We start from the raw sequence: 6208 nt of genomic DNA on the forward strand, positions 1-6208 counted from the left end.
CTCCAAGGTAAAGATCTTTTGTGTTCCTGAAATACATCGGGTTTGCAGCATGTCATGGATTCTGGCATTTGTTTTCCTGTATGCGGTTATTACCTGATTTCTTTCTTCACGTATAGCATAATTTCTATTTTTGCTGATCGCTTTGTGATTTACATAGTGGGGAAGCTGGTGCTTTCTGGATGGAGTTAGCACCCTCTGATGACGTTCTTCCAGTGTGTGAAATTTTTATATGTTCATACTCATTTTCAGATCACCTAGATTTGTCTCCTCTACCCTTTTCATGATTGGTATTGCTTGATTAATGGTTCCTTGTGCTTTCCTTCCTTGATAATGGTGGCTCATGAATGTAATATGTTCATACATTATTTCACTGTTTCTTTTTTGGTGCATGGAGATTTTTATATTCTCCAGTATAAAACCCTGTGTGTAGACAGGCTGAAGCATTTTTTTGCTCTACATTGTTGTATCAATTGCTGGCTTCATTGTTGATTGAAATGTTATGATCTTCATTTCAATTGAGATAATGAAAAATCATCTCATCTTTTTATATTGTTAACATCGTTGGAGGATGTATAGTTTGTGGTTTGTGCATATTTTGTGTTTGATTTGTTGTACTGATGATGAAGATGGTGGTGGTGGTGATGATGGATATAATATGGACAATGAAAATTTGTCCATAACCTAGTATCCGATCTTTTTTTATCATTATAGTACAATTGTTACTTCTTGTTATGGGTACTGACAAAATAGATCAAGTATAACCTTGGATAGGTTTTATTTTCTTACGTGTATTGTAAGATTGTTGTATATTATTGAATTATAGGATGATCTTTCTTCTGGTTGTGGGCATTTGGAGTTGAATGTTGTTAAACGTGCCTTTCACATTACAGTGAGTTTTGACTTTTGAGCATGCTGATAAGTCCCTGTATGTATCCTGACTTCTTGAATGGCATTACACAGTGCTGGTTGTTTAGCTGTTCTCTCTCTCTCTCTCGTCTTTCCTTTTTCTTCCCTCCCTTTTACTATTTTCTCTGCACCCCTCACTTTCTCTTTATATTCTAAGCCATATTAGGAATTCTTTTACTATTTTCTCTGCACCCACTCTCACTTTGTTTTCATATTCTAAGCCATATTAGGAATTCTTGTGGTGCTATTTGTGTGGATTTCTATGTAGCCATAAATCTTGATTATGTTATTGTAGGTCTTCTGAGAAGCAAAATGACTGAACAGCGGTGTCATCCTTCTGTTGCTCATAAATTATCTGGGCAATCTTACCTATATTCAAGACTCTCTCCCAATTTGCAGAATAGAAATGTCATCAGACATGAAATCCCTAGGTACAACATGAGCCATATGGCTGGTATTTATGGTAATGGCGGTCTGCAGTGCCCTGCCAACACCTTTCCTGCAGTACCTGTATCACCTGTGTTTGTTCAGGCACCTTCAGAAAAAGGCCCTAATGCCTTCATTATTGATTTTCTCATGGGAGGAGTTTCTGCTGCTGTGTCGAAGACAGCGGCTGCTCCTATTGAACGCGTGAAGCTCTTGATCCAGAACCAGGATGAGATGCTATAAGGGAATTGCAGATTGCTTTAGCCGTACAATGAAGGATGAAGGAGTTGTGGCATTGTGGAGAGGAAACACGGCTAATGTGATCCGTTACTTCCCCACTCAGGTGCATTGTCCCCTCCAATATTTTTGTGTTGTAGTTCTAGAGTTCATTAATATTGTTTTTTTTTATGGTTGAAGACTTGGTTATTTTATATGAGGATTTAGGAGTTTAGTTTCCAGTGCTCAATCTCTTGAAGCCTAGAATGTAAATCTCGACTGTGGACCAAACTATGTTGTCATTGCTGAACTTGCTTCATTTTTGTTTAAATAGGACTTTTTCTGTTCTCTGAAAAGATTAAAGATGACCACTTTCGATGATTGACATGAGTCTTTTTTGGGAAAAAGCAGCTACAATGTTTAGCATACTATTGTTTTCTCTTTTTTCTTTTTTTCTCTAAACCCATAAACTTATTGGCACGCCAGGCACTAAACTTTGCTTTCAAGGATTATTTCAAGGGCCTATTCAATTTCAAGAAAGACAGGGATGGATACTGGAAATGGTTTGCTGGAAACCTGGCATCTGGTGGAGCTGCTGGTGCGTCTTCTCTACTCTTTGTGTACTCTTTGGACTATGCCCGAACTCGTCTGGCCAACGATGCAAAGGCTGCAAAGAAGGGAGGGGGGGAAGGCAATTCAATGGACTTGTTGACGTCTACAGGAAAACCATTAAATCAGATGGCATTGCTGGACTTTACCGTGGGTTCAACATCTCTTGTGTTGGAATCATCGTCTACCGCGGTCTGTACTTTGGAATGTATGATTCTCTGAAGCCTGTGGTTCTGATTGGAGATCTGCAGGTTAGTTTATAGTCATACCTGTGCGCTCAATTGAATTGCTGTTATCTGCGTTTGAATTTTCAAGATCCACCATCTCACATATGATGCGTGTGTTTGTTTGATCATTGCAGGATAGCTTCCTTGAGTTTTCTCCTTGGTTGGGGAATCACAATTGGAGCTGGACTTGCATCCTACCCGATCGACACAGTGCGTAGAAGGATGATGATGACTTCTGGGGAAGCTGTCAAGTACAAGAGTTCCTTGGAATGCTTCTCACTGATATTGAAGAACGAGGGCGCAAAGTCGCTGTTCAAGGGTGCTGGTGCTAACATCCTGCGTGCTGTGGCTGGTGCTGGTGTGCTTGCTGGGTACGACAAGCTTCAGGTGATCGCCTTCGGTAAGAAGTACGGATCCGGTGGCGGCGGCTAATGGCCGTTGGCATAGCCATCCACTGATAGCGATGAAAAAGAGACTGCAAGTGAGTAGTTTTAGATTTTTACCAGGGTTAAAAATTTCCCTCATTATCCAGAAGTTTTTGCGTAGGTGTATTTTTGCGTTTTTTCTTAGATTTTTGAATAATTCGATCAGATTTTTTCTGCGGAGATTTATACTTTCTCGCGAACTTGATCTGCGCCACATGAGTATATTTTGACCGCAGTTGGTATAGAACTGCGGAGGTTGTAGTAGTGTTTACCTCTCTTTAGCCAAGGAAATAATAGTCTGAAGTGATTTAAATTGTAGAAGCTACTGCTTTCTGTCTCTTCATTTTCTTTTCCTTATTAATTTTGACTATGGGGTGACCGATTGTATAATTGTATTGGATTGGTCATTTTCTTTACCTTATTAATAGAATGTTGCTCTCGACATGTAACTCAAGTTGCAAGCAACTAATCCGGTCCCACTGTGGATCAGACTTTCTAGACTTCCAATAGAATGTTGGAAGAGGGATGTCTTTGAAGTCATTGCGTCCTTATAGGGTCAACTCCTCGACATCGATGGATTCACCTGGGCCATGGATTGGTATGTTTTCCCTCAAATCTGTGTTGCAGTTGCACTGAATTGTGTCCCGAAACTGCATATTGAAATTGCTATCCTAAATCAGAGTACTTTCATGCGAGAGATCATATACGAACAAAGTTTGATTCTGTTCACATTGTGGTGCGACCAACCACTCGTTAGTTACTTGTCCCGCTTGTAAAGAACCAGCGTCAGATCATACGCCGTCTCCTCCCACTGGTGATTCGTAACAGATCAAGTTGCACTAGAGGTCCAAGTTAAATGCGTCTCGCACCCAAGCAAGGAGGCAGGCCAATCGTTTTTCAGTTTTAACGAACCTGGAAGCAAGGTGAGGTGGACCCACCTACAGAGAAAAATACCTCCCAAACGATGGAGGTGTACCAATCGGATGCAAATACGGTAGAAGAGACGCTGATGTCCCTTCCAATTTTCAACCACCACAGCCCTTTCCACAAAGGGTCATCGTGGAGATTCTAAAAACCTGTTTTAACTCCAAAGGTGATCCTGAATGATGCGACAGAGCTCCGTGCAACAGGCCTCCCTACCAGTTCACTATCAGGTCATTTAGAGGGTCGTCGTTCTCAGACCCTTCCCAAAACAACGACAGTCCCAGGCTCGTGAAATGATCAGGTGCAATATGATTGCACAAGCCCAAGACCTGATGGATGGCGATCGGGTGCTTAATGCACAATTTTTGTGCAATCATATTGCACCCGACCCTCTCTCTCAAGGATCAGACCTGACAAGCAGGTGGAGGACAATCCTTCAGCGTCAGTCAACCCAGCTTTCACTGTCGTAATTAACATGTAATTTTTTGTTTTAAGTTTTCAATAAATAGGCAGGGGTCTGCCTAACCCCAGCTTTCACTGTAAAAAAAAACATAATATCGTGACAAAAATGGCTAGTCCTTTTCTTTTTCCATGAGGAATGGGAAAACCACTTTTGAGATCGTCTGTCTCCTATACTTTGGTCGTTGTCCTATTGGTGTAAACCTGTGGTGCATGTCTCCCATACTCATGGTTGCTGTCTTAATGATGTAAACCCGTGGTGCAGCCACTACTTGCCCCCAGGAAGTCGCCTTGAGGGCCATGATTATCCTTCCTCTTAATAGAGCAAGGGGCATGGTTATCCTTACTCTTAAGAATGCAAGGGACTGACACTTCAAATACAAAGCAAGAAACCTTTAAAAGGCATATAGAGCCCTCACATCCCACTCTATAGAGAATGGAGCCCCTCTCTTGTAGATTGACTAATAGCTCCCTCCAAAAGCAAATGAATTCATAAATGAAATGGATCTTAACAAAGAGGCATCAACGTCATCAATGAAGCTTTTCTTTTTACCAAATAATTGAGGAGACATTGTCTAGCTGAGGACTATAGTTGTGGCAGACAAAATTCTATCTCAAAGAAGTTACCAACATTAACATCAGTGGTCATCTTACCTCTATAATACACAGAGCAAAGCTTATAGAATTGGCTTGTCTTGATTCCATCACCACCACCACCAATGTCTAAAGGTTCGGCTTTTCGCCTGTGGTCTTATCATAGATCCTCTTTCGGTTTGGTGGTTCAAGTCAGGCAACTTTGACAATAGCAAGAAAACCGTTTGGATATGGAAGTTCCAACGCGTCAAGTGCAGTCTACTAAAAACGACTACAAAAGATCAAACATGAACTTTATTTACAGAGAAGCAGGAGGCATGGACACAAGCAGATGGAGATCGATATCCAGTTCCAGAAGAGAAGTTGCGTGTGGGTCTCCCCTCACTCAGCCACTGCCATCACATGCAGGGACGGCTCAAGAGAAGTTGAGGCCCATATTTTTCCATTTTTTTTTTCATTGGAGTCCCTCAGCATATGAAATATAAGCGTTATATTTTTTTTCATTTGAGGCCCTAGGCGGTGGCCTCAAATCTCAAAGATGCCAACCGGCCCTGATCACATGATCCAAAGGACGAGGCGCACTGCACCTATAGTTTTCGATTGTTGTAGTGCCTGCAAATCTTGAAAGGGACAACATACTCTCGGCTAACCCTAAACCACGAACCTCCACGAGGTCCTATGCTTTGGCCCTCCTCCTCCTCCATCCCCGCAGTTCCTCACTTTGTGTGCTTAAAAATTATGTATAACCAAGGCAACCTATGACACTAGTGGGTTCGCCTCCCCCATGGGAGAGACAGAGAAGTGAGCTCACTAGGCGAAAGCTTCAGCAGAGTTGGCGTAGCATTGCCTCGTCTATGACCTGAACAAATTCGGTCAGTCAAAAAAGATCCCACGATAGTCTGCAGGCAAGCAAGGTAGGGGAGATGAGATGATGTTTGCTATGCCATTAAGAACTTTGAGGGTGGAATTTTTTTGAAAAGATTTAGTTTCATGTGTATAGCAATATTGGTGTTGGTAACTATATAATAATGATGTTCTATCCATTTGTGTAACTTGAGTTATAAAATCATTACAAAGGTTTTGGTGAACTGTTTTTGGGGACGGGGGAATTTTACAACCTATGAGCAACGTGGGAAGGGAACACTTACCTAACTGTTACCTAATAAAGATAAATGCTATAAAAGGGACTACTGATGAGAGACCCTGTGCAAAAAACTAAACGAAAATCATACGTGATTTCCATTGTTGGAATTAGATCCTGCTCACCGTCGTTGAAGGTGCCTGTGCTCATTGGAGGGTTGTGACCGGCTCAGGAGTCGAACATCCCAGAATTGCCGATTCAGGATCACTTAGGGGTTGTTTGCAGATCGACATGGCCGCTCCAGGTATGCCACCGCCCTTCTCTTGCGCATGCCTCTACAT

The 6208-nt window shown here is 41.9% G+C and overlaps 1 pseudogene across 1 annotated transcript; it reads left to right on the forward strand.

The window, feature by feature from the left end:
• Positions 1 to 1218: 1218 nt before the first annotated feature.
• Positions 1219 to 3130, forward strand: LOC149834581 (ADP/ATP translocase 1, mitochondrial-like; annotated as a pseudogene). Its single transcript, XR_016432548.1, has 3 exons — positions 1219 to 1675; positions 2035 to 2419; positions 2534 to 3130. The product of XR_016432548.1 is annotated as an ADP/ATP translocase 1, mitochondrial-like (transcript).
• The last annotated feature ends 3078 nt before the right edge of the window (positions 3131 to 6208 follow it).

The sequence above is a fragment of the Nuphar pumila genome, chromosome 6, assembly GCF_984573655.1.
Source record: "Nuphar pumila chromosome 6, dmNupPumi1.hap1.1, whole genome shotgun sequence".
NCBI lineage: Eukaryota > Viridiplantae > Streptophyta > Magnoliopsida > Nymphaeales > Nymphaeaceae > Nuphar > Nuphar pumila.